Raw genomic sequence first — 27,969 nt, 5'->3', positions numbered from 1 at the left:
TGGAAGCGGGGACGATAGTGACGTTTAAGGGGCATCTTGACAAATACATGAATAGGATGGGAATAGAAGGATACGGACCCAGGAAGTGTAGAAGGTTGTAGTTTAGTCGGGCAGCATGGTCGGCATGGGCTTGGAGGGCCGAAGGGCCTGTTCCTGTGCTGTACATTTCTTTGTTCTTTGTTCTTTGTTGGAAATATATAATTGAGCGGTTAGTATCTTTGTGAAAGAAACAAAAATGGTTAATATTTCAGATGTGGGACCAATAGAGGTGACGTTAAATTGACCCAATGTCAACAGATATCAGCTTCACAACTATCCATTCAAACTGGGGAGACCCTCATCGGTAACATAAACCCACACAATGAACTTAATTTAAAACAAATAAGTATTCTGTTATAAAATTCAACATAATTGTGACGGAAGGGAGCTATATATTCCCATATTTCTAACACTTTTAAATGCACAATCTATAGAATAAGATATGCCCAGTTATAGAATGTGATCTGTGTCTATGGCAAATGGGAATGAAGGCTCCTATTCAGAGAGGGGGAACTCTTTAATTCAGTGTCAAGTGCAGACCAGCACAATATTGAGAAGCAAATTATTTCATGTAATTGTGTGTTTGTGAGAGGGTCTGTGTATGTGTGTGAGTGATTGTGAGGCTGAGTCTGGGAGAGTGAATGAGTGTGAGTGTGAGAGAGCATGGGTGTGTGTGTGTGAGTGACAGTGAGTGAATGTGGGTTTGAGTGTGCGAGGGTGTGGGTGATCGGGTGTGTGTGGTGATGTGTGTGGGCTCAGTGTGTGTGAGGATGAGTTGGTGTGTGTGTGCGTAAGAGTGAGTATGATGATGAGTATGTGTGTGAGTGTGTGTGGGTGTGGATGTGAGGGTGTGAGTGACAGTGAGGGTGTGTGTCTATATCTGAGGTTATGGGTGTGAGGATGTGGGTGTGAGGGTGTGGGTGGGTGTGTGTGCGAGGGTTTGGGTGTGAGGGTGTGTGTGTGTGTGAGAATTTGGATGGGTGTGAGGATGAGTGTGTGTGAATGAGGATGTGTGAGTGCGAAATAATATTTGTGGATGTGGGGGAGTGAAAGTGTGGGAAGTGAGTGAGTGAGGGGGTGTGTGTGTATGCGATCCAGGATCAATTAATGTGGAGGTGACTCCTACACACCTCTGTACATTTTTTAAAGTAATTATTGGAGAGGCGGCAGACAGATACATTGCAAAGGCGTGCTATAATTACAAAGTGAAAATTAATCCGATTAGATATGGAATGGACTCTGTAATAATTGTACAGCAACCTCGCTGGTGACCAGCAAATGTGCACCCAACAGATAGAGCTGAGGGGTGGCTCCGATTCGTGAACACCAGGGAGAAGCGGTCACAACAGCAATTCAGGAGATCCGTTACGTTTTATTGAATGTCACCGGCTTTTCTCTGAGCAAGAAATTATTGTCATTTAGGTTGGCCGGTTACTGCAGGAAAGGGGCGTTGGCCATTATACCTCGCCCTGAATGCTGCCAAATCATTGATCGGTGTTGTCTGTTGTGTTATGCGTCTTCATGTAGCATACGCTGCTTCCTTGATGTATGCTCTGACAAAGGAAGGTTCAGACTTGGAGATAGGTTTGACACATTTATTGAACAGTTAACAATTCTCCTACTTGAGTTCGACTCTCCTGCTAATCTTGCTACAGTAACTCAGTCTAACTAACCAGTCTGCTCTAAGCCATGCGGTGGGTGCGATGCTTCTGATCTGCCCCTGTCCGTCTCTCTAAGTGTCGCCTATGGAAAGAGAGAGAGCATGTGTGCCCCCTTGTGGTAGTGTCACCTCTGGGTGTCTTGACTGCCCATTGGTCGTGTCCTATTCTAAGTGTTCATTAGCTGTATGTCTGCATGTCATGACAATCTCCGGTGCTCCCTCTAGTGTTTACTTAGTCTTAGTGTATTTATATTAACCCCTTGTATATTTACAGTGATGCAAATCACCACATCCCCCTTTTTTTGTGTTACATATTTTCTGTACAGTGTTCAAGAAAATTGAACAAAATAGGTAGATAAGTGATGATATGTAGAAATCATGATAGCAGTGATGATTATACAATACCAAATAATATGTATGAGTCCAAAGTTCATGAATTAATATGGTCGAGTGGCTTTCGTGTTTTGTTTTTGAAGTGTCGATGTTGATGTTGTCATTTCCCTGTGAACGCCATCAGTGTCCCTGTGCTTAAGGAACCAAGAAATCATCAGGAGGTGGTCAAATGGTCAAATCACTTTGTTGTCTGATTTGGACTCTTTTTGTTTACGATGCTTGTGGTAACGATTCTTTAAGTCATCTTTCCTGTCTGACCTGGACTGGTGTCTGTGTTTGCGGTATTGATGCCGTATGTCAGCTGCCTTGAAAGCTGGTCTGCTTGTTTGTAGTGTAGCAAAAGTGAATTTGTAAGATGCATTGACATGCCATGGTATGTTTGCACTCTTGCCATTGTTCTGAGCTGAGCAGTAACATTGTCCTTCATGGGCAGAGTTGTACCATGTCATACCAGTTGTTGTTCTATTGTTGTTGTTTTTGTCATGCTTGTTGTTGACGTTGCCTTTGGTGCGCTTCTTGTTGTTGTCTTTGTTGTTGTATTTGTAGGTTTTGTTGTTGTGTTTGTTGCACTCAATGACCACACCGAGTGGAGAAATCGAGTCCTTCACAAAGTGACTTGTGTCAGTGTCCTTTGTGGCATCTGCTGTTTCACTGAGCGTGCCGTCTCTGATTCCTCAGCGCACCCCGTCTGGAGTCATGTCCGGTTCACTGGAATCATCTTTGGCTTGTCGATGCTCCCCGTCTGGAGCCCTTTCCGGTTCACCTGAATCACCTTTGGTTTCTTGATGCTCCCCGTCTGGAGTCATTTCAGGTTCTCGAGTAGATGAGGTTTGAATTAACGTGGCGTCACTGGAGTCACTAGTAGCCTCACTTTGATTGTCGAGTGCCTTTGTCCATAGTAGCTGAGATCTGTCAGTCTCACTGAGATGTCGCACATCTTGTATGGGAATTGTGAAGCCTTTGTCACTTGTCGCACATACAGTGGGTAGACCTTCAGTGTCTCCTTATCGGTTAGATGAGCTGGGTAGACTATCAGAGTCTTCTTCTGGTGGCTCAAATAATCTAGGTAGACTGTCATAGTCTTTTTGTTGTTCGTGTGAGTGTGGTAGACTGCCATGGTCGTCTTGCTTTGCACTTGAGCGTGGCAGACTTGCATCGTCTGCTGCTGGTTGCTCAGATAAGGTTGCTAGACCTTCATGGTCTTTCTTGTTCATGCAAGGACTGCGGTCTGGAGTCTTGCATTGCTTCCATCGTGAAGTCTGTCAACGAGCTCGCTGTGGAGGCTTGTACCACTCTCTCTGTGGAATCTGGCATCGTTCCCTGTGTGGAGTCATGCAGTGGGCTCGCTGTGGAGTCGACCTGTGCGCTCTCAACGGAGTCGTGCAGTGGTCTCCCTGTGGAGTCTTTCTATGTTCTACGTGTGGAGACGTGCACTTGTCTCGCTGTGGTGTCTGTCATCGCTTTCTGTGCGGAGTCGGGGACTCTTTGTGGTGCGTGGACCACCTTTCGTGTAGAGTCGGGGACTCTTCGTGGTGCTTGGACCACCTTTCGTGTGGAGTCGGGGACTCTTCGTGGTGCGTGGACCACTCTTCGTGGTGCGTGGACCACTGGTTTGGCGTCAGGCCACTCTCTGTGGGCTTGTACCGCTCTCTGTCTCTTGGCGTCAGGCCGCTCTCTGTGGGCTTGTACCTCTCTCTGTCTCTTGGCGTCAGGCCGCTCTCTGTGGGCTTGTACCGCTCTCTGTCTCTTGGCTTCAGGCCGCAGCAGAATCCTGTTCTCGGGTCGGGATGTCGTCTGTGCTGGGCTGAGGATCCTCAAATCCGAAGAACTCATCCATGTCTATGTCGGATTCTTGAATGTACACATCATCTCGTTGCGGTTCGGATTTGGTACTGAGGTAGCCACGTCCAATGATGAAATCATCGTCTGAGTCGTAGTCTTCAAGGACGATATCATCACTTTCTGTGTCGGAGCTTGTCATTGTGCTCCCTATGTCCACGGAAGAAATCAACATCTGAGTCGTAGTCTTCAAGGACTAAATCATCTCTTAGGGTGGTGCTAACTGCTTGTTGCAGGGTTCTGCGGAGGTTACTTTCAGCTACTGGTCAAAGTTCAGGCATTGTGCTGTCCTTCCAGGTGAAAGAATTGTGTTTTGTGGCTTTAAAACTGTTTTTCACTTTTTTGGGACATTTTCCCTTTAAGTGGGCGTGGTCCGGGGCCTCTGACATCATGACATTGTGACGTAGAGTGTAGGAATGGATTGCGCATACGCAAATCATGTTTCCTTTCCTGTGCGCTCTTTGCACAACTGCGCATGTGCGGCTTCTTGCGCATGTGCCAAACACTGTTTTGCTGGTTCGCGCCTTCTGGGGAACTGTGCATGTGCGGCTCCTTTCTCAAGATGGCTGCCAATCAAAACTGCCGTTTTCCTCTGCTGCAAGCCTACCTTTGCCTCGTGGTGAGTATAGGTGCCAGTTTTACCGATTTCTGTTGTGTTCACCTCGCAGTAGTTTTCAAACTTGTCCAGGACTGTCTGGAAGTCTCTCTTGTCCTGCCCTTTGGAGTACTTGAAGGAGTTGAAGATTTCTGTTGCACTTTCACCCGCAATCGTGAGTAGAAGCTTTATCTTCTCAGCATCGGCCACGCCATCTAGGTCGGATGCCACCAGGTGAATCTCAAATCTCTGTTTGAATGCACGTCAGTTGGCACTGAGATTGCCGTGGTACCTGAGCTGCTGAGGAACCAGAATCTCAAACATCTTGCCTGGGTGCTGTTGCTGGTAGTCACGGATCTTGAGTTGAACCATATAGATCCAACAGGCACTACTGGTACCATGTTGTTTTATGGTTCTTCATGTAACATAAGCTGCTTCCTTGATGTATGCCATGACAAAGGAAGGTTCAGATTTGGAGATAGGTTTAACACATTTATTGAACAGCTAACAATTATCCTACTTAAGTTTGACGCTCCTGCTAATCTTGTTATAGTAACTCAGTCTAACTAACCAGTCTGCTCTGAGCCATGCGGTGGGTGTGATGCTTCTGATCTGCCCCTGTCCTTCTCTCTAAGTGTCGCCTGTGGAAAGAGGAAGAGCATGTGTGCCCTGTCCTTTTATATGGGTAGCCCCCTTGTGGTAGTGTCACCTCTGGGTGTCTTGACTGCCCATTGGCCGTGTCCTATTCTAAGTGTTCATTAGCTGTATGTCTGCATATCATGACATCTTCAGTGCTCCCTCTAGTGTTTACTTAGCCTTAGTGTATTTACATTAACCCCTTGTGTACTTACAGTGATGCATATCACCACATTGACAAAGAAAATTTGGTCGCAAATGTTTAAATTTTAGCGGCTGAACTGGCTGGGCGCCCATGTGTTGGGTCATTACAGCTCCATAATCTCAGAGTTGTCTAAATCACATGGAACAGACAGTAGAGGCGAATCACAGTTACAATCCGACTTCTTAACACCGACACTTGCATTTTGGTCGTATTTTGTCTCAGACGGCGGTTGCTGGGAAGTTGAGCAACCCCCCCCACCCACATCCACCCACACCCAAGCACAGCAAGATCCCACAAAGGCTGCAGAGATAAGTGAACGTCTGGATGTATTTTGAGGGTGGTGTTGTAGCTGATTCTGCAGGCTGCAGATTATCATCTTCGGGCTTTTGTTCGTTGGGCAATGAATCATCCGCAGCTTTGCATTTCTGTTTTGAAATACTAGGCTGTGGGTCGAGACTGGAACAGGTTTACCTCGTGGCAGAGGTTTCTCTGCCGCAATCTCCTCTAATTTTTTAAAATATAAATTTAGTGTACCCAATTCGTTTTTTTCAATTAAGGGGCAATTTAGTGTGGCCAATCCACCTACCCTGCACATCTTTGGGTTGTGGGGGCGAAACCCACGCAAACACGGGGAGAATATGCAAATTCCACACGGACAGTGACCCGTGGCCGGGATCGAACCTGGGACCTCGGCGCCGTGAGGCAGCAGTGCTAACCCGCAATCTCCGCTGATAAACAAGAATCAAATTACGTCTTCAACGGCAACAAAAAAGTCAGATACTCCATTTCCTGTTGACTCAACTATTCCAACCTTTCACTATTCTTGAATCTAACCACACGCTTCCCAGTTACAACCCATCATCAAACCGGTCCAAACCTTGTCAGATCTAAGGTTGAGTAACTGGAATGGGGAGGAAGCAAATGTAGTGAATGGTTAAAGAGGATAGTGTGACTTTAAATTGCAGGCCCGGTGAATCGTCCCTTGGAGCACTTTGGGATGGAAGCCTGTTATTAATGTCGAATCTAAGATCATCAAACGATTCATCTCAACTGTGGCTTTAGTGTAACCACGGTCTGCATTGCATTCCTTTGTAATCATGGCCCTCTGCTTCCAAAATAGAACATTAAACCCAAAGCTTAATTTATGTTTTTTTATGAGAGCAGCGGCAAGGAGGCCAGGCGGCCCAAAGTGCCTTTGCCAGCTCCCTGGGAGAGAGTGATCCAACTCACCCCACTCCACTGCTCTTTCCCTGTGGCTCTGTAAATTTTCAGATCTCCATCCAATTCTCTTTTGAATATCATTCTTTCCAGATCACAATAATAATCATAATCACTTATTGTCACAAGTCGGCTTTAATGAAGTTACTGTGAAAAGCCCCTAGTCGCCACATTCCAGCGCCTGTTCGAGGAGGCCGGTACGGGAATTGAACCCGCGCTGCTGGCCTTGTTCTGCATTACAAGCCAGCCATTTAGCCCACTGTGCTAAACCAGCCCCAGATCACAGCTTGCTGTGTGAAAGTCTCCTCTTTTTTCTCAATCATTACCCAAAATGAGCCCATCATTCCATTCAGTCTCCACCATCTCTCCTCCTAAAGAGACAATTTGATTCTTATGTACATGAGGTTTTTGCATGTGTTGGGTGGGGGGGGTTGATGGGGAAGGGTGATATATCTCAGTGGTAGAACTTTGGATAACAGGTGAGAAATGTTTCATACCATCTTTTACACCAACCTTTTTTTAAATATAAACATAGAGTACCCAATTCATTTTTTCCAATTAAGGGGTAATTTAGTGTGGCCAATCCACCTACCCTGCACATCTTTGGGTTGTGGGGGCGAAACCCACGCAAAAACGGGGAGAATATGCAAACTCCACACGGACAGTGAGCCAGAGCCGGGATCGAACCTGGGACCTTGGTGTTATGAGACAGCAGTCCTAACCACTGTGCCACCGCGCCGCCCCTTTTACACCAACCTAAGGCAATGTAGCTCTCAGGTTCATGTCTCGCCTGAAATAAAAACTGCTCCACAGTAGGGCAGCACAGTAGCACAAGTGAATAGCATTGTGGCTTCACAGCGCCAGGGTCCCAGGTTCGATTCCCCGCTGGGTCACTGTCTGTGCGGAGTCTGCATGTTCTCCCCCGTGTGTGCGTGGGTTTCCTCCGGGTGCTCCGGTTTCCTCCCACAGTCCAAAGACGTGCAGGTTAGGTGGATTGGCCATGCTAAATTGCCCTTAGTGTCCAAAAAGGTTTGGGGGGGTTATTGGGTTACGGGGATAGGGTGGAAGTGAGGGCTTAACTGGGTCGGTGCAGACTCGATGAGCCGAATGGCCTCTTTCTGCACTGTATGTTCTATATTCCTGCAACGCGACCTTAGCACTGCAATGAATTGTCGACCTAGATTATTTGCCAAACTCTTGCCAGTTGGAAAACTTGAACCCACAAAGCTTGACAATCCTTTTAGAGGACATAATAGCCGTGACGTTTGCATGTTCTCCCCGTGTCTGCGTGGGTTTCCTCCGGGTGCTCCGGTTTCCTCCCACAAGTCCAAAGATGTGCAGGTGAGGCGGATTGGCCATGATAAATTGCCCCTTTGTGTCCAAAAGGTTAGGTGGGGTTACTGGGTTACGAGATAGGATGGAGGCGTGGGCTTAAGTAGGCTGCTCTTTCTAAGGGCCGCTGTAGACTCGATGGGCCAAATGGCCTCCTTCTGCCATAGAATCTATGATTCTATGTGACATGGGGGGGTGCTGTGAATGTGGTGTATTTGGATTTTCAGAAGTTCTTTTTAATAAATTTAGTGCACCCAATTAATTTTTTCCATTTGAGGGGCACTGAGGCTGGACACGGCCCTCCTCACTGACAAGGCTTTCTGTGAAAGGATGGCACTGACCATCAACAAGGACATGGGCTGTAACCAGAACGGCGAGATCTCTCCCTCCACATCCTGGGAGGCACTGAAGGCAATGGTCAGGGGGAGATTATTGCCCACCCTTAGTTGCCCATCAGAAGGTGGTGGAGAGCTGCCTTCTTGAACCGCTGCAGTCCCTGCGGTGTAGGTACACCCACTGTGCTGTTAGGGAGGGTGTTCCAGGATTTTGCCCAGCGACAGTGAAGGAATGGCAATATATTTCCAAGTCGTGGTGGTGAGTGACTTGGAGGGAAGCCTCTGCTGCCCTTGTCCTTCTACATGGTAGTGGTCGTGGGTTTGGAAGGTGCTGCCTAAGGAACTTTGGTGAGTTACTGCAGTTCATCTTGTCGATGGTACACACAGCTGCCTTTGTTCGTCGATGGTGGAGGGTTTGAATGTTTGTGGAAGGGGGAGCAATCAAGCGGGCTGCTTTGTCCTGGATGGTGTCGAGCTTCTTAAGTGTTGTTTGTGCTGCACTCATCCAGGCAAGTGGAGAGTATTCCATCACACTCCTGACTTGTGCCTTGTAGATGGTGGACAGGCTTTGGTATTAATATGGCTAGTCCAGTTCAGTTTCTGTTCAATGGTAACCCCCAGGATGTTGATTGTGGGGGATTCAGTGATGTTAATGCCATTGAATGTCAAGGGGCGGTGGTTAGACCCTCTCTTGTAGGAGATGGTCATTGCCGGGCACTTATGTTGCACAAATGTAACTTGCCACTTCTCAGCCAAAGCCAGGATATTGTCCGGGTCTTGCTGCATCTGCACGTGAACTGCTTCATTATCTGAGGAGTTGCGAATGGTGCTGAACATTGCGCAGTCATCTGTGAACATCCCCACTTCGGACCTTATGATGAAGCAGCTGAAGCTAGTTGGGCCTAGGACAGTACCCTGAGGAACTCTGGAGTGATGGCCCGGGACTGAGATGATTGACCTCCAACCACCACAACCAGGTCTGTGCCAGGTATTTTTTATTTTATTTTATTTTTTTAAGTGTACCCAATTTTTTTTTTCCCAATTAAGGGGCAATTTAGCGTGGCCAGTCCACCTAGTCTGCACATCTTTGGGTTGTGGGGGCGAAACCCACGCAGACACGGGGAGAATGTGCAAACTCCACACGGACAGTGACCAAGGGCCGGGATCGAACCCAGGACCTCGGCACCGTGAGGCAACAGGGCTAACCCACTGCGCCACCGTGATGCCCTAGTCTGTGCCAGGTATGACTCCAAGCAGCGGAGAGTTTTCCCCCTGATTCCCATTGACTGCAGTTTAGCTAGGGCTCCTTGATGCCATACTCAATAAAATGCTGCCTTGATGTCAAGGGCAGTCACTCTCACCTCACCTCTGGCATTCATCTTTTTTGTCCTTGTTTGAACCAAGGCTGTAATCAGGTCAGGAGCTGAATGATCCTGGCAGAACCAAAACAGAGCGTATGTAACAGGTTATTGTTGAGCAAGTGCCACCTGATAGGAATATAGGAATTAGGAGCGGAAGTCGGCAATTCAGCCCTTCGAGCCCGCTCCGTCATTCAACCAGATCATGGTTGATCTCTTCCTGGTTTCAAATCCACCTCCCACCTGTTGTCCCCTTAACCCGTTTTTTATCAGAAATATATCTACCTCCACCTTGAAACAATTTAATGACTCCGATTCCACCGCGCTATGGGGAAGCGAGTTGCATAAATTCACCACCCTCTGCGAGAAGTAGTTCCTCCTCATCTCAAGCATTGTTGATGACTCCTTTCATCACTTTGCTGGTGATGGAGAGCAGACTGAATGGGCGGTAATTGGCTGGGTTCGATTTGTCCTGTTCCTTGTGTACAGGACACACCTGGGCAATTTTCCACATTAAAATCTCTACAGTGCAGAAGGAGGCCATTTGGCCCATCGAGTCTGCGCCAGCCCTTGGAAACCGCACCTTACTTGAGCCCAGGCTTCCACCCTATCCCTGTAACCCAGTAATCTGACCTAACCTTTTGGACGCTAAGGGGCAATTTAGCATGGCCAATCCACCTAACATTGCCAGGTAGATGCCGATGTTGTAGCTATACTAGAACATCTTGGCTGGGGTGTAGCACAAGTGTAGTAGTATGTATTAGGGTCATGTGGGACTGGAAGCCCTAATGTCATTGGCTGACAGATCCCGGGTCCTGGTTGGCCGTTGACCTCTAGCTCCGCCCTGAAGGCGGAGTATAAGAAGCCAGAGTCCTCCCCCGCAGGCCATTCTACTATCGAGCTGCGGGGGAACAGACACGCTTAATAAAGTCTCATCGACTTCACTCTATTCGTCTCACGGAGTCTTTGTGTGCTACAACAAGCCTTCAGGATTATTGCCGGATATTGTCAGGGCTTTCAGGATCCAGTGCCTTCAGCTGTTTCTTGATATCATGTGCAGTGAATCGTATTGGCTGAAGATTGACATCTGTGAGGCTGGGGACCTCTGGAAGAGACCACTTGGCATTTCTGGCTGAAAAGTTTTATGAATCCTTCAGCCTTGTCTTTTGCACATATGTGCTGGGCTCCTCCATCATTGAGGATGGGGATATTTGTGGAGCCTCCTCCTGCAGTGAATTGTTTAGTTGTCCACCACCATTCTTGGCTGGGATTGGCAGGACTGCCAAGCTTAGATCTGATCCGTCGGGTGTGCAATTGCTTAGCTCTGTCACTTGCGGCTTTTGCTGTTTTGCACACAAGTAGTCCTGTGTTGTAGCTTCACCAGGTTGTCACCTCATTTTTCATTATGTCTCATGTTGCTCCTGGCACGCTCTCCTACATTCTTCACCGAATCAGGGTTGATCCCCTGGTTTGGTGGTAATGGTAGAGTGGGGGATATGCCGGGCCATGAGGTTACAGATTGTGGTTAAATATAATTCCGATACTGCTGATGGCCCACAGCACCTCATGGAGGCCCAGTCTTGAGCCGCTAGATCTGTTCGAAGTCTATCCCATTTAGCATGGTGGTAGTGCCACACAACACGATGGAGGGTATCCTCAATGTGAAGACGGGACGTTGTCTCTACAAGGACTATGTGGTGGTCACTTCTACCGATACTGTCAGGGACAGATGCATCTGCAGCAGGCAGATTGGTGAGGATGAGGTCAAGTATATTTTTCCCTCTTGTTGGTTCCCTCACCACCTGTCGCTGACCCAGTCTGGCAGATATGCCCTTTCAGACCCGGCCGGCTCGGTCAGTAGTGGTGCTACCGAGCCACTCTTGGTGATAGGCATTGAGGTCCCCCACCCAGAGTATATTCTGCACCACGCTCGGTGCTTCTCTAAGTGGTGTAAAACATAGAGGAGTACTGATTCATCAGCTGATGGTGGCCGGTACATGATCATCAGCAGGAGGTTTCCATGCCCATGTTTGACCTGAAGCCATGAGGCTTCATTGGGTCCAGAGTCGGTGTTGAGGACTCCCAGGGCCCCTCCCTCCTGCCTGTATACCACTGTGCTGCATTGTTGTGGGTCTGGAGTCACAGTAGGCCAGACCAGGTAAGGACGGCAGATTTCCTTCCCTAAAGGGCATTAATGAACCAGGTGGGTTTTTTACAACAATCGATTGCAGTCATAATTTACTTCCAGATATTTTATTGAGTTTACATTTCACCACCTGCTACGTGGGATTCAAACCCAGGTCCCCAGAGTCTCCCAGGGTCTCTGGATTACTAATCCAGTGACAATACCACTATACCACCTCCTCCCCTGAATTTACGTATACTTATTGTTATTAATCAACCTAATTGTGTTTAAATTTACAAACCTGGTGACTGGAGTTATTGGGCAGGTAAGGGCCAAGGGCTTTGGCCGTTTTTCCAAGAAAGATTTATTAAATTCAATTGTGTTGTGACTCCGGGTCGGGTGGAGCTGGAATTGATCGCGCACTAGCCCAGGAGGACGTAACACGTGTGAGAACTGCTACTGAACCCCAGCTGATGATTAGCGCAGAGCAGCCTGTGTAAATAGCCACTCAACAATGCCATGCATAAAGAGAAGTGGAAATCATCAAATTAGTTTTCAAAAATCTGCCAATGGCAGCGTACTGTCCAGGTCTTTTGCCCACTGTAGACTGAATTCTGAGCATTAACCACTGAGACATTGGGCGGCACGGTGGCGCAGTGGTTAGCACTGCTGCCTCATAGTACCAAGTACCCGGGTTTGATCCCGGTCACGGGTCACTGTCCGTGTGGAGTTTGCACATTCTCCCCGTGTTTGCGTGGGTTTCACCCCCACAACCCAAAGATGTGCTGGTAGTTTTTTTTTTAATTTAGAGACCCACGGCCGGAATCGAACCCGGGTCTTCAGCACCGTAGACAGCAGTGCTAACCACTGCGCCCCCATGCTGCCCGTGCTGCTGGTAGGTTAATTGGCCCCAGTAAAATTGCCTCTTAATTGGGACTTTAAAGTTTTGAAAAAATTTTAGAGAACCCAACTTTTTTTTTCCAATTAAGGGGCAATTTAGCGCGGCCAATCCACCTCCCCTGCACATCTTTGGGTTGCGGGGTGAAACCCAAGCAGACATGGGGAGAACGTGCAAACTCCATAAACATTGAGACCTTTCCACATATGTCAATGCTCTACTTAATACCAAGAGTGAGACCAATTGCATGGATTGGGCCATCCCAAAAATGGGTGAAACGTCGAACCAGCTAGAAATGTGCCTCCATTGAGTAGCAATAAAGGTCTGCCTGAAGCTGGTGCCACCATCTGTTGCATCACTTCATTGCTTAATCCTTAAAAAGCCTGGACTGGTTGGGGGTGTAGCTTAGTGGCAGATCAGTTGATTGCAGATCTAAGAGATTCCTAGTTCCATTCCAGGTACTCTGTATCTTTCTTGTCACTGTTCACAAGTGGCTTGCCAATATTCCACCACCTCAGGAATGCATGGTATCAGACAGAAAGTTGCCATTTCTCTCTGTTGCGTTATCGTGCCAGGTCTTTGAGTGAACTATCCAATTGAACGGCAACACTTGCTGTTTCCTCCCTTCAAATATTAATTCAATCAGTTTTGTGATTCCTGCAATTGAGTCTGCTTCCACCATCCATTCAGGCAAAGCATCTCAACTCATCATTTACCGCTTTAAAAGTCTCCTCACCTCCTCAATAAGTTCTTGAAAAAACATCATCTCTTCTTGTACTATCTTTCTAGACTTGATGCTGATTTGTACAATTGGCCAATCCAATCTGGAATACATAACAAATAACCCTAACCCTACTTAAGCTCCACACCTCTACCCTATCCCCTTTATCCCTGTAACCCCACCTAACCTTTTTGAGCACTAAGGGCAATTTATCATGACCAATCCACCTAACCTGCACATCTTTGGACTGTAGGACTGTTGGACTGGAGGAAACCGGAGCACCCGGAGGAAACCCACGCAGACACAGGGAGAACATGCAGACTCCGCACAGACAGTGACCCAAGGCAGGAATCGAATCTGGGACCCTGGAGCAGTGAAGCGACAGTGCTAACCACTGTGCTACCGTGCTGCCCAATCAGTGTTGCACATGATTTCACAAATGTTAATTCAAGATACAGTCTTTCTTGCAATCCTGTTCTGTGATAATTAAGAGCAGTTCAGAAACACTTCCTAAGGGTTCTTCACCAAAATATACTCAGTGAAATGATGGAGATGGAGATTGAGGATTCTATGACAGAGGCAATGATGTCTGTACTGCAGGTTTCCCAAAAGCAGCAATGAGATAAATGTTTGAACAATGAATCCTTCTGTTGTGCCCTTCTTAAAATAGTGCCATAAGTTTTTGAACTTGTTCAGAAGCGAAACAAACTCTCAGGATAAAATGTGATTTGATAAAGGTCCCCCCTCCCCCCCCCCCCACCCCCAACGATACACCATTATCTCAATACTGTACCTAATTATCAGCCTGGATTTGACAAAGTCCTGCAAATCGGCGAGCGTGAACTCACGTTATTTTGACTCAGTCTAAACGTCCTCCAAACAAGACCATACACCAAGAAAAATAGAAATCTAAAAATAGCGTTTGAATGTTTGCAGCTGGCATTTTTATGCAGCAGGTTTTATTCAGGGCATTTACTGTGGGATCTTCCCACAAATGTCAACACTCCGGTGTCAGTAATGCGATCACAGAACTGGAGTGGGGCTTCTCAGGGATGAGTGAATGTCTTATTGGCTGGAAATATATGGCAACCAAATGGTGAGAGTCGTGTGGGAAAGGGTGGGGGGGAGATGGGTGACATAATGGTTAGCACAGCACCAGGGACCGGGGTTTAATTCTGTCTATGCGGAGTATGCACATTCTCCTCGTGTCTGCATGAGTTTGTACAATCTCCCCATGTCTGTATTGGTTTCCTCCAGTCCAAAGTTGTGCAGGTTAGGTGGATTGGCCATGCTAAATTGCCCCTTAGAGTCCAGAGGTTAGGTGGGGTTATGGGGATAGAACAGGGGAGTTGGGAGTAGGGTGCTCTTTCAGAGGGTCATAGAATTCCTACAGTGCAGAAGGAGGCCATTTGGCTCATCAGGTCTACACTGACCCTCTGAAAGAACACCTTACCTATTCCCAATCCCCCACCCTATCACCATAACCCCACCCAACCTTTGGACACTAAGGGGCAATTTAGCAATCCACCTAACCTGCACATCTTTGGACTGTGGGAGGAAACCACAGCACCCGGAGGAAACCCACACACACACGGGGAGAACGTGCAGACTCCACACAGACAGTGACCCAAGCCGGAATCGAACCTTGGACCCTGGCGCTGTGAAGCAGCATTGCTAAGCATTGTGCAATCATGCTACCTTGCCAATTGGCCTCCTTCTGCACTATTGGGATTCTATGGGTGTGGGTTGGGAACTCCATCCATCCCAGTCAGGGGAAAATTGCATCTGTTTCTTTCAAATTATTTTGATTCCCAAGTAATGAAAAATTGAAAAAATGTTTTATTTATAATTTTTACATTGAATAATACGGAACTGCCAACAATGAATGTGATATTTTTAAAAGTAACTATTGAGAATCTATTTTGAGTGTGGCGTGGGCTGCAAGAGTCGGCCATTTTGTAAAAGTGGGTCGCTGGAAAAAAAAGTTTGGAAAATACTGTATACGGCTGCATCGGTGTGGAAGGAAGGAATGTTTGTGGATGGGGTGTCAATCAGGCAGGTTGCTTTTTCCCTGAAGGTTTTAAGCATCTTGTGGATTGTTGGAGATGCATTCATCCCGGCTATACCACTGATTTCATTTTTGCATATAAGATTTGCTAATGTTACACCAGCCCTGGATTCATCAAATTGTACAGCATTGAATGAGGCCATTCACCTGTTGTGCCATCATACCAGCTCTTCAAGAGAACGAGCCAATTTTCTTTTGTTAATTTAGAGTACCCAATTCATTTTTTCCAATTAAGGGGTAATTTAGCGTGGCCAATCCACCTACCCTGCACATTTTTGGGTTGTGGGGGCGAAACCCACGCAAAAACAGGGAGAACGTGCAAACTCCACACAGACAGTGACCCAGAGCCAGGATCAAACCTGGGACTTCGCCGCCAGGAGGCCGCAGTGCTAACCCACTGCGCCACCATGCTGCCCTGGAGAACTAGCCAATTGATCAGCAATGCTTACTCTTACTTCATACTCCTGTAGGAATGAATTAAATTCCATTTTTGTCTGTGCCTGTTGAATCTGCTTCCACCAGCCTTTCAGCCAGTACATTTCACAACATATTTAGTGCATTAAAAAATTGTATCTTAATCGCCTCAATTATTTCATGAAATGGCCCAAATCTCCTTCAAAAGGGTGGCACGGTAGCACAGTGGTTAGCACTGTTGCTTAACAGGGCCAGGGTCTCAGGTTCTAATCCCGGGCTTGGGTCACTGTCTGTGCAGAGTCTACACGTTCTCCCCATGTCTGCGCGGGTTTCCTCCGGGTGCTCCGGTTTCCTCCCACAAGTCCGGAATGACGTGCTGTTAAGTGAATTGGACATTCTGAATTCTCCCTCTGCGCATCCGAACAGGTGCCAGAATGTGGTCACTGGGGGATTTTCACAGCAACTTCATTGCAGTGTTAATGTGAGCTTACTTGTGACAATAAAGGTTATTATCATTAAAGATTATTATTATTCCCATTTAGCACTGATGCTATCTTTTGCTATAAACTTTTTTATTCTGAAGTGCATAACGAGCTGCCTCTGGGGGTATAGCTCAATGGTAGAGCATTTGACTGCAGATCAAGAGGTCTCTGGTTCAAGTCTAGAAGGCCCCCTTTAGTATCCTTTTGGAGATGCAACGTTGTAATGTAATCCTTTCTGCATTGCACCTGTGTGATCATTGTTTTCAGTGATAAGAGCTCATTGTAAAGGTTTTTCACCAATATCACCCCTTTAATGTAATGAATGGATCAATTGAGATGTTGCTATTGGAACAGTCACAGCACTGAAGGAGGCCATTGTGTCAGTGCTGGTTGTATTTAAGTGAAACTCGTACCACTGCCCTGCTTTTCTCAAAGCTGTGCAAGTTTTAAAACGTGCAGGTAATTATCCAATTGACTTTTAAAAGCCACGACTGAACCTGCTTCGATCAGACACACAGGCAGTGGACTCCAGGACCTAATCGTTTGCTGCAATAAAAGGTTTTACCTCGTTTTACCTTTGTCTCTTTTGCCAATCACCGTAATTCGGTGTCCTTTGGTTCTTGAGCCCTATGCCAATAGGATCAATTCTTCAGAGAAATATGCAATCTTAGATTCAATAGGTGAAATTCCTATCACTCTAGCCTTACCCGATGACTAGAGTGGAGCAGCCTATGCAAGTATTCTTCAATCAAAACCATGCACCAAAAAGTAAGAATCTTAAAAATAGTTTTTTAAAATTTGGAGGTGAGTGAACTGGCAACAGCATCTCCCCACAGCTGGATGAATTCTGGATATTTACCAGTGAGACCTTGCCACATATGTCAATGCTTTTGTGGCAGGAATGAGGTCAACAATAATCTTTATTAGTGTCACAAGTCGACAACACTGCGATGAAGTTACTGTGAAAATCCCCTTGTCGCCACACTCAGAATGTCCAATTCACCTAACAAGAATGACTTTCAGGACTTGTGGGAGGAAACTGGTGCACCCGGAGGAAATTCACCCAGACACAAAGAGACCGCACAGATAGTGACCTAAATCGGGAATTGAACCTGGGTCCCTGGTGCTGTGAAGCAACAGTCCTAACCACTGGGCTACCGTGCCGCCCAAGTATATGCTGGTAAGTCTCCAATCCAGGTGGAAATGAGCCTCCATTAAGTGGGGTTGAGAGTTCTGTGGGAAACGTGGACCATCATCTCTCAGGTGCATAATGCATAAGGCAAAGCCCAGTGTGTGGGTGTGGGGGGATCACATGGCTTTTGGTTCAAATCCATGTGCCCCCAAGTGTTTCCAGTTGGGAATCGTACAGTAGGATTGTTTTCCCTGCAGTTGCAGCACTTTGTTCAATAGCTAGTTCTGGCTCTAGACAATTGTGGTACAAATGATATTAATGGGGCATGTGAAAGCCGTGCTGGTCCAGTTGGGGGCAATGGTTATTTATTTTGGTGGGTATGACAAGTGCTAACACATGTGCATTTCCTGGATCAGGTTATTTGATTCTGGTCAATGCATCTGCACTGCTTTGGGTATAGCAACTGACTGCAGATCAGGAAGCCCATAGTTCAAATAAAGGTGCCCCCCACCCCTCATTATTGCATTTGTTTTCCAAACAGGAATTTATAATGGGGTCTGCCAGGCATTGTAGTTCTGCGATCATTAAAATCAGTTTTGCTATTTGCTCAGAATGGGGGTTTACCAAAATCGCTCCTCAGGTTTACCAATGCATCAGTTGGGATTTTGGTTAGAGAGGCAGTGGTCAATGTTAACTAATGGGTTAAGAGACATTGCAATTAGTTGTCTCATTTATGTTAAGTATCCATTAATTGACACTGATATGTAAAGGGGCTTCAGGTGGCCTCTGTCAGGTGATGTATAGTGAGAGTTTTGTGCAAAGGCTGTTGGAATTAAATAAATGTGTGTTGGTGAAAAAGGAACAGAACTTTAGACTCTTCATATCACAGCAACTAAAACGTCTAACAGTCAAGAGGTTGTGATGGCGATAAATTATTCCGTGTCTGGTTATTTAGGGATAAGAGCAGTCAATGACTTTTCTTCAAATCGTGTCTTTTATATCCTATACTGGGTAGATGCAGGGAAGATGTTACCAATGATGGGGTGTCCAGAAGCAGGGGTGATAGTCTGAGGATTCAGGGTAAACCATTTCATTGAATTTTCATAGAATTTACAGTGCAGAAGGAGGCCATTCAGCCCATCGAGTCTGTACCGGCTCTTGGAAAGAGCACCCCACCCAAGTCCACCCCACCCAGCACTAAGGGCAATTTTGGACACTAAGGGCAATTTAGCATGGCCAATCCACCTAACCTGCACATTTTTGGACTGTGGGAGGAAACCGGAGCACCCGGAGGAAACACACACACACAGACGGGGAGAACGTGCAGACTCTGCACAGTGACCCAGCGGGGAATCGAACCTGGGACCCTGGAGCTGTGAAACAATTGTGCTAACCACCATGCTACCGTGCTGCCCGGACAGATATAAGGAGGCATTTCTTCACCCAAAGAGTGGTGAGCCTGTGGAATTCATTACCACAGGAAGTAGTTAATGCTAAAATATTGAATATCGTCAAGAGGTGGCTGGATATAGCACTTGGGGAGAATGGGATCAAAGGCTATGGGGAGAAAGCAGGATTAGGCTATTGAGTTGGATGATCAGCCATGATCGTGATGAATGGCGGAGCAGGCTCGAAGAGTCAAAAGGCCTCCTCCTGCTCCTATCTTCTATGTATCTGTGTATGTACATGCTAAATCGTCCTTAGTGTCCAAAAAGGTTAAGTGGGGTTACTGGGATAAGGTGGAGGCGTGGGCTTGAGTAGGGTTCTCTTTCCAAGGGATGATGCAGACTCGACGGGTCAAATGGCCTCCTTCAGCACTGTAAGTTCTATGATATCCATCTGTAAAAGTAGGCAAGTCCTTGGTTTTGCTTCTCATCTGAAGGATGCCTCCTGCAACAATATGGCAATCTTTCAGCACCGCATTGAGTTGTCAGCTTGGATTAGGGGGCTGAACTCTTTGGATGGCAAACTGGAACTGGATTAATATTTTAACTTAGTGCTGTCAGGGCAAACCACTGAGCCTCAGATGGTGATTAGAGTGGAACATCCTGTGCAAATATTCTGTGTGACACCCGGCAGCAAGAAAAGTGGAAAACTTAAAATTAGTTTAAAAATCTTTCCCACAGGCAGTGCAGCCGGCGTATCCTTTCCCACAGCGGGTTGGATGCTGGAGGTGAAACAAGTTATCCAGTTCACCTCAGACAATTGTTCTTCCCTCACTGATGAGTCGCTTTCCCATTCAAGTACTGAGCAAATTATTTTGGAGCATTGCTATCGAATCTGTTCCCACCGTCCTTCCAGACATCGCTTATCACCTCAAAAATGCCTCCTCAATAATATCTCAAAACAGGTTCCGCCCATTTTCTTGCAGTTTCAGCTGACTAACCAGCTCTTTCAGCCGCTGCAAGGTTTTGCCCATAAAGGGACATGAGTCCCCAGCATAGTCCCCATTGAGAGCCTCCCGCAATTGTTCGTTAGATGGTGCCAGGAATGAGGTGACTCCGGCGCTGAGGTCCCAGGTTCGATTCCAGCTCTGGGTCACTGTCCGTGTAGAGTTTGCACAGTAGAACATAGAACATAGAACAGTACAGCACTGTACAGGTCCTTCAGCCCACGACGTTGTGCCGACCATTTATCCTAACTAAGATCAACCTAGCCTACACCCCTTCAATTTATTGCTGTCTATGTGCCTGTCTAAGAGTCGCTTAAATGCCCCTAATGATTCTGACTCCACCACCTCTGCTGGCAGTGCATTCCCCACACCCACCACTCTCTGTAGAGAACCTACCTCTGACATCTCCCCTACACCTTCCTCCAATCACATTAAAATTATGTCCCCTCGTGACAGCCATTTCCACCCTGGGGAAAGGTCTCTGGCTATCCACTCTATCCATGCCTCTAATCACCTTCTCCCCATGTTTGTGTGAGTTTCACCCTCACAACCCAAAAGATGTGCAGGGTAAGTGGATTGGCCACGCTACATTGCCCCTTAATTGGAAAATAATTATTGGGTACTCTAAATTTATTTACAAAAGGAATGAGGTGACTCCATGTTGAATACATTTCCATAAATATGATTCACAATGTCGCAGCGCAGAAAATCTGTGATTATTCGAGTCTATACAATAATCATTTTTCATTGTTTTTCACCACGGCCGCTGCCACCTGGAAGCACAAGGACAGCTGATGCCAGGGAACCCCACCATTGACATAGTGCCCTCCAAACCACAGAGATTGTCGGCCGTCCCTTCACCGCCCCTGGATCGAATTCCGGGAAGTCCCTCCCTAACCGCACATGTGAGTGCACCTACACCACACGCACTGTGGTGGGTTCAGGGGGGGGCCAGCTCAGCACCAGCTACTGAGGGCAATTAGGGATGGGCAATAATGTTGGCTTAGCCAATGGAGACCCCATAAACCAATAGAAAAAATATCATTGACATTTTTTTAAAAGAAACTTAAGAGTACCCAATTCACTTTTTCCAATTAAGGGACAATTTAGCGTGGCCAATCTACCTAGCCTTCACATCTTTGGGTTGTGGGGGCGAAACCCACGCAAACACGGGGAGAATGTGCAAACTCCACATGACCCAGAGCTGGGATCGAACCTGGGACCTCGGCGCCGTGAGGCAGCAGTGCCACTGTGCCACCGTGTTGTCTGAAAATCATTGAAATTTAACTCATGTTTTTAGTGCTGGTGGCAGCCATCAAGGTGTTACACAGCAAGATCCCACACACTTCAGGCGGCTTAAGGATACATATGCCCACCATTTGGGCAGCACGGTAGCATTGTAGATAGCACAAATGCTTCACAGCTCCAGGGTCCCTGGTTCGATTCCGGCTTGGGTCACTGTCTGTGCGGAGTCTGCACATCCTCCCCGTGTGTGCGTGGGTTTCCTCCGGGTGCTCCGGTTTCCTCCCACAGTCCAAAGATGTGCAGGTTAGGTGGATTGGCAATGCTAAATTGCCCATAGTGTCCAAAATTGCCCTTAGTGTTGGGTGGGGTTACTGGGCTATGGGGATAGGGTGGAGGTGTGGACCTTGGGTAGGGTGCTCTTTCCAAGAGCCGGTGCAGACTCGATGGGCTGAATGGCCTCCTTCTGCACTGTAAATTCTATATAGCCCAGGGCTTCTCTTAAAAAAAAAGCATCACAAGGTCTCGTAAGTTGACCTGTGAAAGCAGTTTTTGATGCTCTGAAATTGCTGCAAACTCTCTCAGTGCTGGACTGGAGTGTCAGCCTGGGTTGTATGTTCAAGTCTTGAGCGTCGGGGAGCTGGAACACACTAACATTTTACCCAGTCCGGATCCAGGGTTGATGTTGAGAGTGGCGCAGTCTGTATGAGCACCCTCAGAACCAGGCCATGCACCCAGAAAATGTGACCGCCAGCCAGGAAAATAGCCTTCAAAAATAAAAGCTTTCCACAGGGAGCGCATTAGTCATCACCTCTCTCGCCCCCGGGTACCCCCAGTAAAGTAGGTGCGGCATCTCTTGAAATGTTTGGTTGAAAATTCATGCAGCACTGTCGGCTGCGAGGGGACTTCGTTCAGCGTAAGAACTTGTAAATTCCCAAGTTCTCTGATTCTAATTCAAATCCCTCCTCAGTGACCCCCCTCTCCTCCGAAAGAATAAAAGTTACGCCACCTCCCTCTGCATCATAATTATCATAGTCTGTTTTTTTTTAGACTGTCTAAATCCTTGGCACCATTTTCGGAAGAGCAGAATATTTTGAAAGCAATGTTTAACATTTTCTAATAATTGCTTGAAATGACCCTGGCTCTTTTTCGTGACCCTTGTTCTGACGGGTCACGTTACACTAAAGTACATAATTCGACTGACTGTCTCTAGGGGTGTAATTCAGTTGTCGAACATTTGACTGCAGATGATGTGATCCCTGGCTCAAATCCAGGCGCCCTCGCCCCATCTCTTTTCACCAATAAACTAATCTTACACTGGCTCTGTTATCACAGAACAGCACAGCGCCACAGGTTCTCCATAAAGCTATTAAAGCGATGTGAGTATTACCGCGTCCATTTAACACAGTGGTCCCTGCTGATTTTGCTAATATTGATGCAATTTATACCTTTGAGGTATGTTGAGTTTCTCTATTGGATAATTCTATGTAATTATCTGGAGGAACATACTCGCCTTGGATTCCAATGGCTGGAGTCACGAGAACTTTTATACATAGAAACAGAGAAAATAGAAGCAAGAGGAGACCATTCGGCCCTTCGAGCCTTCTCCGCCATTCATTCTGATCATGGCTGATCATCAAGTTCAATACCCGCCTTCCCCCCCATATCCCTTCATCCCTTTAGCCCAAGAGCTGTATCTAATTCCTTCTTGAAATTAGACAACGTTTTGGTCTCAACTACTTTCTGTGGGAGTGAATTCCACAGATTCACCACTCTCTGGGTGGAGAAATTTCGCCTCACCTCAGTCCTAAAGGTTTACCCCTTACCCTTAAACTATGACCCCGAGTTCTGGACTCCCACACCATCGGGAACATTCTTTCTGCATCTGCCCTGTCTAATCCTGTTTATTTTATTTAAAATATCTCATCCTATAAATGGACCCTTTCTTACAACTGCAAGTTTAATGCAGAAGACTCCAGGCATTGGGAAAGTTGCCAATATCACCAGAGACAGGGCAGCACACGGTGCCGTGGTTAGCACTGGGACTACACCGCTGAGGACATGGTTTCGAATCCCGGCCCTGGGCCACTGTCCATGTGGAGTTTGCACATTCTCCCCGTGTCTGTGTGGGTTTCACCCCTACAACCCAAAGATGTGCAGGTTAGGTGGATTGGCCACGCTAAATTGGCCCTGAATTGGAAAAAAAATAATTGGGTACTCTAAATTTTAAAAAAAGTCCCCCCCAAAAAATAACCAGAGACACGTTAATATTCTCATTGGAATCGTGCTGTGCGATAGTTGGGGAGCTGCACTTTTACGTCGCAGTGGCTGTCCTTCCAATGCAATTCACTGACCATAAGGTACTTTGGGCCATCCAGACATTGTGAAAGATCCAGTATAAAATGCAACTTGTTTTCCTTTCCTGAAAATCTCAAGAGTACAGTTAAGTGTCCCCCCAAAAAACTACTTTCCCTCTGTGCTAGGTTCACACTTAAAACATTGTCCCTTCGGTCGGATTCCTGAGTTCTTCTTGGTACAAGGAAAGAAAGCTCAGAAATCAAATAAAGATCATTGGTGGCCTTCGAATTCAGATATTTTCAATTGCTGTGAGTAGATCTTCAGTCTCTCGGCATTGACGGGGGGGCCTGCACATTCTCCACAAATGGTTAATGGCTCGCTTTATGCTCCAGCACATTTCTGGTAAAGGGTGTTTTCATTTTAAATCCAATGATTTGTAATTGTGCACATTTGGTCTGCAGAGATCTTGCCATTTAATTATTCAATAGGCGAAGGTCTAAAATCTCCCAGAATGTGGGAGTAAGTGGTATAAATGCAATGCTACAGCACGAAAGACTTCAAAGACATGCCAAGGGATTACCGCTTTGAAAGCAATACTGATGCTGAGATTAGTGTCACTGCTGTAAACTGCAAACAGCTGTTCCAATGTCAGTTTAATGTTTAATGATTGTTGCTACGCTGATGATGTCATGAGATATGGTATTGTATTTATGATTCTATTAGAGGGAATTCCTTGGTTGCATTAAGCTTTTTGCATTAGGGGGATTCCTGGTTGCCATGGTAACAAAAGTCCTATGTCATCCCAGATTGCCAAGCGTCACAACAACACAAGCCCAGAGGCATGATCTTCTGGATGAGCAAGTGAACCGAAGGCCCTCTGAGGTGAGCACAACACATTCCTTGTCATGACTTCACAGAGGAGCAAGGGAGTTATGCCTGGTGTGCTGCCAGTATTTATCCCCTCAATCAACATCAGAGAAGTTGATTGTCTGGGCATGAATACGTTGTTGTTTTGGGGAATTTGCTGTGCAGACCTTGCTTGCGTTGTGTCCTACATCAGAAGAGTTTTACTGAATATTATTTCATGGAATGTGGATATTACTTTGCAAATGCAGCATTTGTTGTCCATTCCTGTTTCCCTTCTGAAGGGGGCGGTAATGGCAGCACGGTGGCGCAGTGGTTAGCACTGCAGCCTCATGGCGCCGAAGTCCCAGTTTCGATCCCGGCTCTGGGTCACTGTCCATGTGGAGTTTGCACATTCTCCCCGTGTATGCGTGGGTTTCGCTCCGAAAACCCAAAGATGTGCAGGGTAGGTGGATTGGCCACGCTAAATTGCCCTCTAATTGGAAAAAATGAATTGGGTACTCTAAATTTATTTTTTAAAACGGTGTGGTAAGCTGCCTTCTTAAACCATCAGTAACTGCACTTCAAATCGCATGTCAGTGTTTTATCTGGGCTGGACTGTGGCCATGTAAAGCATAATATAAGTCACTTGTTTTAATTCATGGGATGTGGACATCACTGGCAAGGCCAACATGTGTTGCCCATCCCTAATTACCCTTGAGCTGAATGGCTTGCTAGGCCGTTTCCGAGTCAACTACATTTCTGGGGCTTTGTGTCACATGCGGGCCACGATGCCAGATTTTCTTCCCCAAAGGGGAACCAGATGGGTTTTTAACAACAATTTTTTAAAAATAAATTTAGAGTACCCAATTATTGTTTTCCAATTAAGGGGCAATTTAGCGTGGCCAATCCACCTAGCCTGCACATCTTTGGGATGTGGGGGGTGAAACTCACGCAGACACGGGGAAATGTGCAAACCCCACACGGATAGTGAGCCAGAGCCGGGATCGAACCCGGGTCCTCAGCGCCGTGAGGCAGCAGTGCTAACCACTGCACCACCGTGCTGCCCTAGGGTTTTTACAACATGGTGACCATTAATGAGACTAGCTTTAAATTAACCAACGCCCCTTTCCATTCAATGGCATTACCATCGCTGAATCCCCCACTATCAACATCCTGGGGGTTACCATTCACCAGAAACTGAACTGGACCAGCCATATTGACCACTGCTGCTTCACGGCGCTGAGGACCCAGGTTCGATCCCGGCCCATATTAAATTGGACATTCAAAATTCTCCCCCGGTGTACCCGAACAGGTGCCGGAATGTGCCGACTAGGGGCTTTTCACAGTAACTGCATTGCAGTGTTAATGTAAGCCTACTTGTGACACTAATAAAGATGATATTGATACTGTGGCTCCCAGGGCCGGTCAAAGGCTAGGAATTCTACGACGAGTAACTCACCTCCTGACCCCCAAAAAGCCTTTCCACCATCTACAAGGCACAAGTCAGGAGTGTAATGGAATACTCTCCACTTTCCTGGATGAGTGCAGCTCCAACAACACTCAAGAACCATGACATCAACGGATGGAGGCTGCTTCATGCAGAGGCACTAGCTTAGCAGCCCTGGTCAGGGTGCCTCTGCCGCTTCCGCCGGCACGGTACTCCACCAGCCCGATAATGGTGGCGGCTCTTCGGATCTGGGGCCAGTGGAGGAGGCATATAGGGGAGGTAAGAGCATCGGTGTGGACCCCAATCTGCGGCAACCACCCATTTGCCCCGGGGAACATGGACGGGGGTGGGGGGTATCGACTGTGGAGGAGGGCGGGGATTGTGAGGATGGGGGATCTGTTCCTGGAAAGGAGCTTTCCGAGCATGAGGGTGCTGGAGAAGTTTGGGCTGACCAGAGGGAACAACTTTAGATACTTGCAGGTGAGGGATTTTGTACGCAGACTGGTGCCGTCCTTCCCACGTCTCCCGCCGAAGGGGAGGCAGGACAGGGTAGTTTCTAGCGGAGAGGTGGGAGAGGGTAGAGTGTCAGACGTCCACAAGGAGCTAATGAGAGCTGAGGATATGCAGACCGAGGACCTGAAGCTTAAGTGGGAGGAGGAGCTCGGGGGGAGCTGGAGGACGGTATTTGGGCAGAAGCCCTGAGCAGAGTAAACACGACCGCAACATGCGCCAGGCTCAGTCTGATCCAGTTTAAGGTTATGCACCGGGCCCACATGACGGTGGCCCGGATGAGTAAATTCTTCGGGACTGGAGGACAAGTGTGCTAGATGCGCCGGACGGCCGGCTAACCATGTACACATGTTCTGGTCGTGCCCTAAACTCAGGGGGTATTGGCAGGGATTCGCAGATGTCATGTCCCGGGTGTTGAAAACTGGGGTGGTAATGAGCCCGGAGGTGGCAATCTTTGGGGTTTCGGAGGACCCGGGAGTCCAGGAAGAGAGGGAGGCTGATGTTCTGGCCTTTGCTTCTCTGGTAGCCCAGTGATGAATACTGTTAGCATGGAGGGATTCAAAGCCCCCTGAGGTATGGCTATCGGACATGGCGAGCTTTCTTGGCCTACAGAAAGTCAAGTTCGCCTTGAGAGGTTCGCTACTAGGGTTCGTCCGAAGGTGGCAGCCATTTATTGGCTTCTTCACAGAGGAGTAAGCATCAGGAGGGGGGGGCGGGGGGGCTAGGGTAGAGTAGAGTAGAGTAGGGGGATATTGAGGCAGGTCCTTGCGTGAACAGAGCCGTGGTTTGCATTATGTTTAATGTGGAATTTGTGTCTTGACTTCTTTTTTTGTTTGTATTGTAAAATGTCATTTTTTCTATATGCCTAAAATACCCTCAATAAAATTGTTTGTTAAAAATAAAAGAACCATGACATCACCCAGGGCAAAGCAACCCGCTTGATTGGCACCCCTTCCACAAACATTCAAACCTTCCACACCACGAACAATGGCAGCTGTGTGTGCCATCTACAAGATGCACTGCAGGATCTCACCAAGGTTCCTTAGGCAGCACCTTCCATTAATTAAAGGGCAATTTAGCGTGGCCTATCCACCTACCCTGCACATCTTTGGGTTGTGGGGGCGAAACCCACGCAGACACGGGGAGAATGTGCAAACTCCACAGGGACAGTGACCCAGAGCCGGAATCGAACCTGGGAACTCAGCGCCGTGAGGCAGCAATGCTAACCACTGTGCCACCGTGCTGCCACCGACTTGGAAATATATCCCAGTTCCTGCACAGTCGATGGGACAACATCCTGGAACTCCCTCCGTAACAGTACTATGGTTGTACCTACACCGTATCTACAATGATTCTACAGTTCCATTGGTGGATATGAGACAGATGTGAGGCAGTTGTACAACCTACAGTTCCATTGGTGGATGTGAGACAGATTAAAATTTAAAGTAACCTTACTGTGTTTGTATTCACCATAAATGTTGATTTCCGAAAATCTTCGATAACACATTTTCCAGCTCATACTGTCAGACGTCTCATTCTATTCCATGGTCATCAGGATATAGCATCACTATTGTTCTCAGTTTGGATCACTGTCTGTGCGGAGTTTACACGTTCTCCCCGTGTCCGTGTGGGTTTCCTCCGGGTGCTCCGGTTTCCTCCCACAAGTCCCGAAAGACATGCTTGTTAGGTGAATTGGACATTCTGAATTCTCCCTCAATGTACCCGAACAAGTGCTGGAGTGTGGCAACTAGGGGATTTTCACAGTAACTTCATTGCAGTGTTAG

The 27,969-nt window shown here is 47.2% G+C and overlaps 1 non-coding gene across 1 annotated transcript; it reads left to right on the top strand.

Annotated features, from left to right (window-relative positions):
• The first annotated feature begins 16,438 nt into the window (after positions 1–16,438).
• trnac-gca (transfer RNA cysteine (anticodon GCA)) lies at positions 16,439–16,511 on the top strand. The gene has a single exon. It is a non-coding gene; the product is annotated as a tRNA-Cys (tRNA).
• The last annotated feature ends 11,458 nt before the right edge of the window (positions 16,512–27,969 follow it).

The sequence above is a fragment of the Scyliorhinus torazame genome, chromosome 21 (genome assembly GCF_047496885.1).
Source record: "Scyliorhinus torazame isolate Kashiwa2021f chromosome 21, sScyTor2.1, whole genome shotgun sequence".
Lineage (NCBI taxonomy): Eukaryota > Metazoa > Chordata > Chondrichthyes > Carcharhiniformes > Scyliorhinidae > Scyliorhinus > Scyliorhinus torazame.
Note: the sequence above shows the minus strand (reverse complement) of the source record. Positions and strands in the feature narration are given on the sequence as shown.